Genomic DNA, 13,996 nt, shown 5'->3' with positions numbered 1-13,996 from the left:
ATGAACTCAGACACACTTAGGCAGCGCCCCAAATACCACTATTGCCTTTATAGTGCACTTTTTGGGGTAGCACACTATATAAGGAGCATTTTGGATGCACCTTAAATACATAACCAGGTCAATATGTGAGGATATATGCAGCATCACATCATGTACCATAGAGACATTCTATTCATCTACCCCCTATATCTTCAGCATGGCAACACAGCAACACATCATGTACCATAGAGACATTCTATTCATCTACCCCCTATATCTTCAGCATGGCAACACAGCAACACATCATGTACCATAGAGACATTCTATTCATCTACCCCCTATATCTTCAGCATGGCAACACAGCAACACATCATGTACCATAGAGACATTCTATTCATCTACCCCCTATATCTTCAGCATGGCAACACAGCAACACATCATGTACCATAGAGACATTCTATTCATCTACCCCCTATATCTTCAGCATGACAACACAGCAACACATTGGTTTAGTATTAAAATATATTTGAGGAGTGATTCAAAATGAAGCAGTTGCATAGCAGAAGAAACAAACGAGCTGATGACCACGTGAAAACTATTTGGCAAATGATTTAAGGATGATGTTTGAAATCCATCGTCATGGTTTCAGAAGAATTGACAGTTGTGACAGGGATCACTAGAGAAAGGCAGTACCTGTGCTGTAGACAACCTCCACAAGTCATGGTGGTTCACAGCTCAATGATTTACACAAGTACCATTCCATTATATACATAAGTAATGATCATTTTAGCATTTCTCTTTTCCATATCTAGTCTCATGTTTCACACACAGGCAATGGTCTACAACGACAATAAGAGACATTTTAAAATAAACGGTTTTGAAAAATGATACAGAAAAACAATTATGGCATAAAACATACCAGCAAACATTCTATACGTTCAGCATTGAGCTAAAGTGGTTACATTTCAGATAAACATTCATCTATCCACATACGTACTATTTCAGATAAACAGAGCCCTGATTCATCTATCCACATAGTACTATTTCAGATAAACAGAGCCCTGATTCATCTATCCACATAGTACTATTTCAGATAAACAGAGCCCTGATTCATCTATACACATAGTACTATTTCAGATAAATAGAGCCCTGATTCATCTATCCACATAGTACTATTTCAGATAAACAGGGCCCTGATTCATCTATCCACATAGTACTATTTCAGATAAACAGGGCCCTGATTCATCTATCCACATAGTACTATTTCAGATAAATAGAGCCCTGATTCATCTATCCACATAGTACTATTTCAGATAAACAGGGCCCTGATTCATCTATACACATAGTACTATTTCAGATAAACAGAGCCCTGATTCATCTATACACATAGTACTATTTCAGATAAACAGAGCCCTGATTCATCTATCCACATAGTACTATTTCAGATAAACAGAGCCCTGATTCATCTATCCACATAGTACTATTTCAGATAAACAGAGCCCTGATTCATCTATACACATAGTACTATTTCAGATAAACAGAGCCCTGATTCATCTATACACATAGTACTATTTCAGATAAACAGGGCCCTGATTCATCTATACACATAGTACTATTTCAGATAAACAGAGCCCTGATTCATCTATCCACATAGTACTATTTCAGATAAACAGGGCCCTGATTCATCTATCCACATAGTACTATTTCAGATAAACAGGGCCCTGATTCATCTATACACATAGTACTATTTCAGATAAACAGAGCCCTGATTCATCTATACACATAGTACTATTTCAGATAAACAGGGCCCTGATTCATCTATACACATAGTACTATTTCAGATAAACAGAGCCCTGATTCATCTATACACATAGTACTATTTCAGATAAACAGGGCCCTGATTCATCTATACACATAGTACTATTTCAGATAAACAGAGCCCTGATTCATCTATCCACATAGTACTATTTCAGATAAACAGAGCCCTGATTCATCTATCCACATAGTACTATTTCAGATAAACAGGGCCCTGATTCATCTATACACATAGTACTATTTCAGATAAACAGGGCCCTGATTCATCTATCCACATACGTACTATTTCTGGACCCAAGATGGAAAAATGAAGACAAATTTCTTGTATAAAAATGAGAATATGTTCAACTTCAGCTCTACTCTGTATTGGCACTTAGTCAAGCTAAAGCCTAACGTGTGTGAGAGCTCTAACTATGTCCACCAGTTAGTTTCAGTGAGACGTTGATATCAATGGTACAGTATGAATGTGCTTCATCTTTTCATCCGTTTGGCTTGTTTTACTACCGTACAGGGGAGAGCTGACCCTGAATAGGGACACAGTCATCATGTGAAGTGGTTCAAGGCTGCGCCCCATTCCCTGCATAATGCACTACACTGAGAACCCACATCAAAAATATATCAGCGACAAATACAAATCATGACAAAAACAAAGTGATTAACCAGTCATAACTAGCCAATGGCAATGCAGATTACACAGTAAGCAACCAATCGATTAAACACAGGATATGACATCATGGAACACCCTGCTTCTTCGCTTCTAGAAACTTTTTAAAAACACAAATTAACAAACTTAGTTGTGCCCATCCATCCTTTTAAAAAATAATTTCATCTTGGTATGTAAAGCGTCTTTTGCATAAAGCCTGTGCCATAAAAATATATTTACATACAACACCACTCTCCTAAGTCGGGTCTACTCTGGAGCACATTAAACATCTGATTCTCTGTACAAGCTGTAAGTCATCAACACCAGGTTGTATATCATGGGGCTGACAGGTGTGGTGGTGTACCGTATATCCTCTGTAGCTGGGTTTACAGTCTGCTAGCTCACTCAGGGACTATACTGAAGGCCCTTGATCATTCAGTCTATAGGATCCATAGAGTCAGAGAGAGGGAGACTGATGATTAGAGATCACCCTGTCCAACTTTGGCCCAGTAGCTCTGCTCCTTTACAAGTATTTTGGCCAAAACGCAATAGTTTCCCACAGCTTCTCATGTCTCTAGGGGGAAGAGATATGTGGAGCTCTTCATGGCTGATACTGTAATAGTCTGAAGTCTGCCTCAGTCTCCGGTCCCCCTCATCTTGGTCTACAGAGTGGTCCCATAGCCCCTCCCCTTTCTCTAGGGGTCAGAGGTTAAAGGTCGGTGACTTTGTTCTCGAGGGCGGCGGCTATCTGCTGCAGCCGCAGGGTCAGCTGTTTACTCTGGGCGGCTGGGTCCTCATCTAAAGACTGGATGATCTGGAGGGAGGGGGAGGGAGGGAGGGAGGGAGGGAGGGAGGGAGGGAGGGAGGGAGGGAGGGAGGGAGGGAGGGAGGGAGGGAGGGAGGGAGGGAGGGAGGGAGGGAGGGAGGGAGGGAGGGAGGGAGGGAGGGAGGGAGGGAGGGAGGGAAAAAATTAGATAGGACACAAAAGAGACACTAGTAAACAGATTTTCCTGAGACAGCAAGTGACATTAATTTGTCTAATTTCCTACAGGATGTAGTCAACCAAGAGGATAGGGCCTTCAAACCACCAAACAAGGAAGTGAGTCCTAAGGTTCTTAACCAAGTGGATAGGGCCTTCAAACCACCAGACAAGGAAGTGAGTCCTAAGGTTCTTAACCAAGTGGATAGGGCCTTCAAACCACCAGACAAGGAAGTGAGTCGTAAGGTTTTTACCCCATCATAGTATTTGCTGGCATACTGGTAGAGCTGGTGCAAGGCTGCCTGGGTATTCAGCGTGTCTGTGTGTTCCTGGAGAGCACAAAGAAGGAAGGATGAATTGTATTGTTGTATTCTGATGATGCAATAGAAGACTGCCCACACACAAGTACAAACAGATGTGAGGTCACGTGTACGTACCCTGGACACCTCAGCCAGGTGTGTGTTCATGTCCTGGTCACTGACTGGGACCATCTGCTTGATTCCCTTGTAGTAACTGAGGAGAGACAGAATGATAGAGAGATGAGATGTCTGATTGGCTGCCAGGTCCTACCAACGTATCCCTGTGTTTTTTCTGATGCACTAGAAGAGAGTACTTCTTGTGTGTTCTGACTGCAACCTATTCTCTATATCGGCCAAGAGTACTGCAGTATCGGCTCATTTGATAGGCAGTCAATCATGAAAAGAGATGAACATGAGAGAACTCACTCGTCCACCATCTTCTTATAGGTGGAGATCTCCTTTGCATAGAGCAGCTTGTTGCTGGGAGATTCCCGCTCAGTTTGTGCTCCGTCTTGGTGCAGGCGTCCATGAAGGTCTGAGCGATGACGGACAGCGACGCGTCCACCACCTCCGTCACGTGCACGTCAAAGATGAAGTGAGGGTTCTTCAGGATGTTCACCCAGAAACGCATGGGCAGGCTGGGGATAGAGAACACACACATTAGTATACACACCAACACACACCGCACCACGCAGAGCAACCCAGCATGAGAGCAAGGTGAAACAGTCGCAGGCTATCCAAACTAAAAGCCAACTCCTTCCCATCTAATTTAACAAGATAACAGATCCCTTTTCCTTCTGCCTCACAGACAAGCTGAGTCACTCAAACCCAGACTTCTGAACTCAACCCAGGAAAGAACAACTAAACAGGTGTATGGCTGAATGAAGCCTAATATAAAGCAGCCCAGTCCAAAACGAAATCCTGTTACAGTGGTGTGATGCTCCTCCTCTGAGAAGGACTAGAAGTGCTGTGTTATTAAAACGCTGACTGGGGGAGCCTGCAGGGGTAATCTCCATCTACCTCTGAATCAGCCTTGGTCCAGTGAATTCCTAATGACTCTACGGTCGGTCTGTCTGTCTCTGTGTGTGTCTCTGTGTGTGTCTCTGTGTGTGTGTGTGTGTGTGTGTGTGTGTGTGTGTGTGTGTGTGTGTGTGTGTGTGTGTGTGTGTGTGTGTGTGTGTGTGTGAGAGAGAGAGAGTGTGTGAGTGTCTTATCCTCCAGGTCACCTCGGGGTACACCGAGCTACAGCCTCTTTAAGAATTTATATTTGTTGGCTGGATGCTCACTCTCCCGCTCAAGGTCTTACGTTCTCTGTCTCTTTCCTCTCCGTCCCCTCTAGCCAGCTCAGCTTCACACCTGCTCTAACCCCTACAAACCTCTTCTTGACTGGAGAACAGGCCTGAGGAACATTATCCAGGATACTGGGGGAGAATTATCAAGCCTTTTTAGCTGAATCACATTCACTGAAAGCCCTCATTTAATTGGCTTGCTGATGTCCCCTCATGCTGATATGCAGGAGAGGGGTGGGAAAGAAAGAGAGAGAGAGAGAAAGAGAGAGGGAGAGAGAGAAAGAGGGTTAGTAAGTGTGTGAAACAGGAGAGAGACATCTAGGAAGGGACTGAGAATGGAGAGAGGAGAGGAGAGAAACATGGGAAGAGTAAGTGTGTGAAACAGGAGAGAGACATCTAGGAAGGGACTGAGAATGGAGACAGGAGAGGAGAGAAACAGGGGAAGAGTAAGTGAGTGAAAGAAGAGACGATGGATAGTGAGAGAGATGTCTCTAGAGTCTAAAGAATTCAGTCTTTCATCTCCTCATCCTGACTAGAGATCTTACTCTGCCACTCATCCCCACCTGTCAATCCAATACGCATCACAAGCACTATCTATATTTAATAGTTCCCATCAACAGGAGTTCACTAATTCACTCGGATAACTTTCAGGGGTTTCAGGGGAGTTAGGGCAGTCAGACCCTAGGACTACAACACGGTAAGGAGGAGTCAGACCCTCGGACTACAACACGGTAAGGAGGAGTCAGACCCTCGGACTACAACACGGTAAAGAGGAGTCAGACCCTAGGACTACAACACGGTGAGGAGGAGTCAGACCCTAGGACTACAACACGGTGAGGAGGAGTCAGACCCTAGGACTACAACACGGTGAGGAGGAGTCAGACCCTAGGACTACAACACGATGAGGAGGAGTCAGACTCTAGGACTACAACACTATGAGGAGGAGTCAAACCCTAGGACTACAACACTATGAGGAGGAGTCAAACCCTAGGACTACAACACAATGAGGAGTCAGACCCTAGGACTACAACACAATGAGGAGTCAGACCCTAGGACTACAACACAATGAGGAGTCAGACCCTAGGACTACAACACAATGAGGAGTCAGACCCTAGGACTACAACACAATGAGGAGTCAGACCCTAGGACTACAACACAATGAGGAGTCAGACCCTAGGACTACAACACAATGAGGAGTCAGACCCTAGGACTACAACACAATGAGGAGTCAGACCCTAGGACTACAACACAATGAGGAGTCAGACCCTAGGACTACAACACAATGAGGAGTCAGACCCTAGGACTACAACACAATGAGGAGTCAGACCCTAGGACTACAACACAATGAGGAGTCAGACCCTAGGACTACAACACAATGAGGAGGAGTCAGACCCTAGGACTACAACACAATGAGGAGGAGTCAGACCCTAGGACTACAACACGGTGAGGACAGTCAGACCCTAGGACTACAACACGGTGAGGACAGTCAGACCCTAGGACTACAACACGGTGAGGACAGTCAGACCCTAGGACTACAACACGGTAAGGAGGAGTCAGACCCTCGGACTACAACACGGTAAGGAGGAGTCAGACCCTAGGACTACAACACGGTGAGGAGGAGTCAGACCCTAGGACTACAACACGGTGAGGAGGAGTCAGACCCTAGGACTACAACACGGTGAGGACAGTCAGACCCTAGGACTACAACACGGTGAGGACAGTCAGACCCTAGGACTACAACACGGTGAGGACAGTCAGACCCTAGGACTACAACACGGTGAGGACAGTCAGACCCTAGGACTACAACACGGTGAGGACAGTCAGACCCTAGGACTACAACACAATGAGGAGTCAGACCCTAGGACTACAACACAATGAGGAGTCAGACCCTAGGACTACAACACAATGAGGAGTCAGACCCTAGGACTACAACACAATGAGGAGTCAGACCCTAGGACTACAACACAATGAGGAGTCAGACCGTAGGACTACAACACAATGAGGAGTCAGACCCTAGGACTACAACACAATGAGGAGTCAGACCCTAGTACTACAACACGGTGAGGAGGAGTCAGACCCTAGTACTACAACACATTGAGGAGGAGTCAGACCCTAGTACTACAACACGGTGAGGAGGAGTCAGACCCTAGGACTACAACACGGTGAGAAGCAGTCAAGTGTAGAAGAAGGTTGGAGGTACTGAACTATTGTGTGTATTCAGTGTGCATATCTGTGGGTGTGGTTACGTGCATGCGTGTGTGCGCGTGTGTACAGTGTTCATATGCGTGTGAGTTTTTGTGTCAGTGTGTGTGTGTACCTGTTGGTCTTCCAGATATGGACGGTCTCCTCCTCTACGTTGTCGTGTTTCAGAGCCTGCTCATCCAGGAAGTCAAAGAAGTATTTAACCGCAGGAGGAACCACCGCTCCAGAACACAACACACTGCGGAAGAAATCATCCACAAACTGCTGCAGAGTACCCTGCAACACACCGAGGACACACACACAGTAGGACACACAAAGTAGGACATATCCAGAGCGCCTTCATCTTAAGATAGCTAGGTGGGACAACCATATATCATATTAGTCGTCAGTAGACAGTATCTGACGGATACAAAATCAGCTCACATTATGTACACCAACATACACTTACACCCACCCAATCAGTGTGTCTCCTGTCCACCCACCCAATCAGTGTGTCTCCTGTCCACCCACCCAATCAGTGCTGCATCTTCTACATGTTCCGGGTCAAATCAGTAATGTAGGAGTAATTCTGCACTGTGCTAAAGGTGTTATAACTATATTATAACTGCTCTACGTAGTGCTATAACTGCTGTAGGTAGTGCTATAACTGCTGTAGGTAGTGCTATAACTGCTGTAGGTAGTGCTATAACTGCTGTAGGTAGTGCTATAACTGCTGTAGGTAGTGCTATAACTGCTGTAGGTAGTGCTATAACTGCTGTAGGTAGTGCTATAACTGCTGTAGGTAGTGCTATAACTGCTGTAGGTCGTGCTATAACTGCTGTAGGTCGTGCTATAACTGCTGTAGGTAGTGCTATAACTGCTGTAGGTCGTGCTATAACTGCTGTAGGTCGTGCTATAACTGCTGTAGGTCGTGCTATAACTGCTGTAGGTCGTGCTATAACTGCTGTAGGTCGTGCTATAACTGCTCTACGTAGTGCTATAACTGCTCTACGTAGTGCTATAACTGCTCTACGTAGTGCTATAACTGCTGTAGGTAGTGCTATAACTGCTCTACGTAGTGCTATAACTGCTATAGGTAGTGCTATAACTGCTGTAGGTAGTGCTATAACTGCTGTAGGTAGTGCTATAACTGCTGTGGGTAGTGCTATAACTGCTGTGGGTCGTGCTATAACTGCTGTAGGTAGTGCTATAACTGCTCTAATCAGTGCTATAACTGCTGTAGGTCGTGGTATAACTCTCTAGTAGTGCTATAACTGCTCTACTAGTGCTATAACTGCTGTAGGTAGTGCTATAACTGCTGTAGGTAGTGCTATAACTGCTGTAGGTAGTGCTATAACTGCTGTAGGTAGTGCTATAACTGCTGTAGGTAGTGCTATAACTGCTGTAGGTAGTGCTATAACTGCTGTAGGTAGTGCTATAACTGCTGTAGGTCGTGCTATAACTGCTGTAGGTCGTGCTATAACTGCTGTAGGTCGTGCTATAACTGCTGTAGGTAGTACTATAACTGTTAGTAGTGCTATAACTGCTGTAGGTAGTGCTATAACTGCTGTAGGTAGTGCTATAACTGCTGTAGGTAGTGCTATAACTGCTGTAGGTAGTGCTATAACTGCTGTAGGTAGTGCTATAACTGCTGTAGGTAGTGCTATAACTGCTGTAGGTAGTGCTATAACTGCTGTAGGTAGTGCTATAACTGCTGTAGGTAGTGCTATAACTGTTAGTAGTGCTATAACTGCTGTAGGTAGTGCTATAACTGCTGTAGGTAGTGCTATAACTGCTGTAGGTAGTGCTATAACTGCTGTAGGTAGTGCTATAACTGCTGTAGGTAGTGCTATAACTGCTGTAGGTAGTGCTATAACTGCTGTAGGTAGTACTATAACTGCTGTAGGTAGTACTATAACTGCTGTAGGTAGTACTATAACTGCTGTAGGTAGTACTATAACTGCTGTAGGTAGTGCTATAACTGCTGTAGGTAGTGCTATAACTGCTGTAGGTAGTGCTATAACTGCTGTAGGTAGTGCTATAACTGCTGTAGGTAGTGCTATAACTGCTGTAGGTAGTACTATAACTGTTAGTAGTGCTATAACTGCTGTAGGTAGTGCTATAACTGCTGTAGGTAGTACTATAACTGCTGTAGGTAGTGCTATAACTGCTGTAGGTAGTGCTATAACTGCTGTAGGTAGTGCTATAACTGCTGTAGGTAGTGCTATAACTGCTGTAGGTAGTGCTATAACTGCTGTAGGTAGTGCTATAACTGCTGTAGGTAGTGCTATAACTGCTGTAGGTAGTGCTATAACTGCTGTAGGTAGTGCTATAACTGCTGTAGGTAGTGCTATAACTGCTGTAGGTAGTGCTATAACTGCTGTAGGTAGTGCTATAACTGCTGTAGGTAGTGCTATAACTGCTGTAGGTCGTGCTATAACTGCTGTAGGTAGTACTATAACTGTTAGTAGTGCTATAACTGCTGTAGGTAGTGCTATAACTGCTGTAGGTAGTGCTATAACTGCTGTAGGTAGTGCTATAACTGCTGTAGGTAGTGCTATAACTGCTGTAGGTAGTGCTATAACTGCTGTAGGTAGTGTAGTTATCAGACTGACTAACCTTGACAGAGAGCAGTCGTGTCAGGTAGATCTCAGCGATGGCTTTAGTCGTGGCCTTGGCCTTCAAACTTCCTCTCTTCGATTTGACCTCATCCAGCTCGTCTGCTGGCCGCACCAGGTGGAACACCTTGTCATCTTCCAACAGGGCGTTTTCTACAGGGACACCAGGGACATGTTCAGTGGGCATCAAACGGAAGACAACAGACTCAAACAAGGTTGGACAACCTCAACTCTTTTTTGTTTCCTCATGCAAAATGGTTGGCCATAATGAACAAGACGCAAAGTTGAGAAGTTTTTCCAAGATGCTGATCTCAGGTCAGTAGCGCATTACCCACCCTGATAGTTAAGGTTAGGATTGGAGGACACGTAGGCTGAGCCTAGATCTGTGCCTAGGGATAACATACTGAGGATATAATGAAATCGGACTCACTTTCTTCATGGCTATCCTGGTTCTGGTGGAACTGGCGATGGGTGTGAAGCACTCTGGACAGCACCAGCGTAGCATTGTCTCTCACCTGAAACACACAGTACCACATATAGTTAACACAGTACCGTACCACATATAAACTCAGCAAAAAAATAAATAAACGTCCCATTTCACGACTCTGTCTTTCAAAGATAACTCGTAAAAATCCAAGTAACTTCACAGATCTTCATTGTAAAGGGTTTAAACACTTTAGGCCCTTGTCCCCCGATCGCTCAGTTTGACCACTGTGTTCTTGGGGACCTTCAATGCTGCATCATTTTTCCCCCTGGTAACCTTCCTCAGATCTGTGCCGACACAATCCTGTCTCGGAGCACTATAGACAATTTCTTAGACCTCAATGGCTTAGTTATTGCTCTGACATGCACTGTCAACAGTGGGACCTTATATAAAAAGGAGTGTGCCTTTCCAAATCGTGTCTAATGAATTGAATTTACTACAGGTGGACTCCAATCAAGTTGTAGAAACATCTAAAGGATGATCAATGGAAACATGATGCATCAGAGCTCAATTTCGAGACTCATAGCAAAGGGTCTGAATACTTATGTAAATAAGGTATTAAAAATATATATATACACAAATGTTACGCTTTGTGATTACGGGGCAGTGTGTGTAGATTGCCTGGGGGATTTTTTAAATTTTATTTATTATTTAAACTATTTTAGAATAAGTCAAGGGTTCTGAATACCTTCTGTATAGTTAACAGTACAGAAACATATAGTTTGAGTTTCACATAGTTTCATTAAAACTGTGAAATAGCAAAACCCAAAATTTCAACTGAATATCTGGCATGCTCAACTCTGAACATCTGAAGCCCAGGAACAATTCAAGGTTAATAAAGCCAGCCAGCCCTGATAGATATTCACATGAACTATACAGTAAGCTGAGAAGATATTCAGAGAGAACACGAATACAGCCACTCACGTTGTAATGTGCCAGGGTGTTGAGTCTCTTCCACCTGCCCTCCTTCTGTGATGTCAGGTCCATGTCAGACAGGATCTGCCCTGTAGAGCCAGGCCGCCACTCTGTGGACGGGGTGGGAAGTGCACCTTATACATTACAATATTACTGAAAGGTACAGTTGAAGTCAAAAGTTTACATACACCTTAGCCAAATACATTTAAACTCAGTTTTTCTACAATTCCTGACATTTAATCTGAGTAAAAATTCCTTGTCTTAGGTCAGTTAGGATCACCACTTCATTTAAGAATGTGAAATGTCAGAATAATAGTAGAGAGAATGATTTATTTCAGTTTTAATTTCTTTCATCACATTCCCAGTGGGTCAGAAGTTGACATACACTCAATCAGTATTTGGTAGCATTGCCTTTAAATTGTTTAACTTGGGTCAAACGTTTTGGGTAGCCTTCCACAAGCTTCCCACAATAAGTTGGGTGAATTTTGGCCCATTCCTCCTGACAGAGCTGGTGTAACTGAGTCAGGTTTGTAGGCCTCCTTGCTCGCACACACTTCTTCAGTTCTGTCCACAAATTGTCTATAGGATGGAGGTCAGGGCTTTGTGATGGCCACTTCAATACCTTGACTTTGTTGCCCTTAAGCCATTTTGCCACAACTTTGGAAGTATGCTTGGGGTCATTGTCCGTTTGGAAGACCCATTTGCGACCAAGCTTTAACTTCCTGACTGATGTCTTGAGATGTTGCTTCAAAATATCCACATAATTTTCTTTCCTCATGAAGCCATCTATTTTGTGAAGTGCACCAGTCCCTCCTGCAGCAAAGCACCCCCACAACATGCTGCTGCCACCCATGTGCTTCACGGTTGGGATGGTGTTCTTTGGTTTGCAAGCCTCCCCCTTTCTCCTCCAAACATAACGATGAGCATTACGGACAAACAGTTCTAATTTCCTTTCATCAGACCAGAGGACCTTTCTCCAAAAGTACGATCTTTGTCCCCATGTGCAGTTGCAAACCGTAGTCTGGCTTTTTTTATTGTGGTTTTGGAGAAGTGGCTCCTTCCTTGCTGAGTGGCCTTCCAGGTTATGTCGATATAGGACTCGTTTTACTGTGGATACAGATACTTTTGTACCTGTTTCCTCCAGCATCTTCACAAGGTCCTTTGCTGTTGTTCTGGGATTGATTTGCACTTTTCGCATCAAAGTACGTTCATCTCTAGGAGACAGAACGCATGTCCTTCCTGAGCGGTATGATGGCTGCGTGGTCCCATGGTGTTTATACTTGTGTACTATTGTTTGTACAGATGAACGTGGTACCTTCAGGCGTTTGGAAAATGCGGCCAAGGATGAACCAGACTTGTGGAGGTCTACAAATTTTTTCTGAGGTGTTGATTATTTTGATTTTCCCATGATGTCAAGCAAAGAGGCATGGAGTTTGAAGGTAGGCCTTGAAATACATCCACAGGTACACCTCCAACTGACTCAAATGATGTCAATTAGCCTATCAGAAGCTTCTAACGCCATGACATAAGTTTCTGGAATTTTTCAAGCTGTTTAAAGGCACAGTCAATTTAGTGTATGTAAACTTCTGACCCACTGGAATTGTGATACAGTGAATTATAAGTGAAATAATCTGCCTGTAAACAATTGTTGGAAAAATTATTTGTGTCATGCACAAAGTAGATGTCCTAACCGGCTTGCCAAAACTATAGTTTGCTAACAAGAATTTTGTGGAGTGGTTGAAAAACGAGTTTTAATGACTCCAACCTAAGTGGATGTAAACTTCTGACTTCAACTGTATATACAGACTAGATTAACGTACGTGCAAAAATATGAAACTCATTGTTGTTCCCCCCAACTCTTAGCACAGGATAACAGTGGTAGAACCGTGTGTGTTCTCACCAAGAGCAACACTGTCCACCTTGGGTCTCTGTGAGTAGGGCAGGTTGCGGTACACCTGTTCAATGATCTTCTCCTTCACCTGAGAGATGGTGTCACAGTTTAGCACCTTCACCGGCGTCACGTCTGGTCCCTCGCCGTGCACCAGCACCTGCAGAGTCTGGTTGGACACACACAGCTGTCAATCATCTATCATCCAGAATCACACTGACCTCATGATTAGGTCAACCCATTTGTTTTGGTACATGCTAGCAACATGTTGGGTACAGCTGTCTTAAACAACATTCTGTAGATTCATTTGCCTTGTGTGTATTGATTATCGGACTAAAATAAGGTTTATTGCCTAAGTGAATGAAAAACAGCATGGGGAGAGAAGACATGAAACATGATGTCTCTCTATCAGTTTTCCCATAAATCACTGAGTTGATTTCTCATCCAGATGATGACACGCTGTTTTCACAGAAGTCAATTACGAAACCCAATCATATTAGAGGGTCCATTATGAGAGCCAATCATATTACAGGGTCCGTTAAACCAACCTTATCAGTGGAGTCTGATGGAAACATTTACCTCGAGCCCATCTCTGCTCCTTATTGAGCTCTCCTCGCTCTCTCACTCTCGACGCCCGCCCTCTCACTCTCTCCCTCAACGCTCTCGGTCTCTCAACGCTCTCGGTCTCTCAACGGTCTCTCAACGCTCTCGGTCTCTCAACGGTCTCTCAACGCTCTCGGTCTCTCAACGGTCTCTCAACGCTCTCGGTCTCTCAACGGTCTCTCAACGCTCTCGGTCTCTCAACGGTCTCTCAACGCTCTCGGTCTCTCAACGGTCTCTCAACGCTCTCGGTCTCTCAACGCTCTCGCAACGCTCTCGGTCTCTCAACGCTCTCTCAACGCTCTC

At 44.3% G+C, this 13,996-nt stretch overlaps 1 pseudogene; it reads right to left on the bottom strand.

Moving 5' to 3' along the window:
• Nucleotides 1–2,795: 2,795 nt before the first annotated feature.
• LOC135531257 (plexin-B2-like) overlaps nucleotides 2,796–13,996 on the bottom strand; it is a 55,391-nt pseudogene continuing 44,190 nt past the window's right edge.

Source organism: Oncorhynchus masou, unplaced genomic scaffold (genome assembly GCF_036934945.1).
Source record: "Oncorhynchus masou masou isolate Uvic2021 unplaced genomic scaffold, UVic_Omas_1.1 unplaced_scaffold_1566, whole genome shotgun sequence".
Lineage (NCBI taxonomy): Eukaryota > Metazoa > Chordata > Actinopteri > Salmoniformes > Salmonidae > Oncorhynchus > Oncorhynchus masou.
This window is presented reverse-complemented; position numbering and strand designations above follow the sequence as displayed.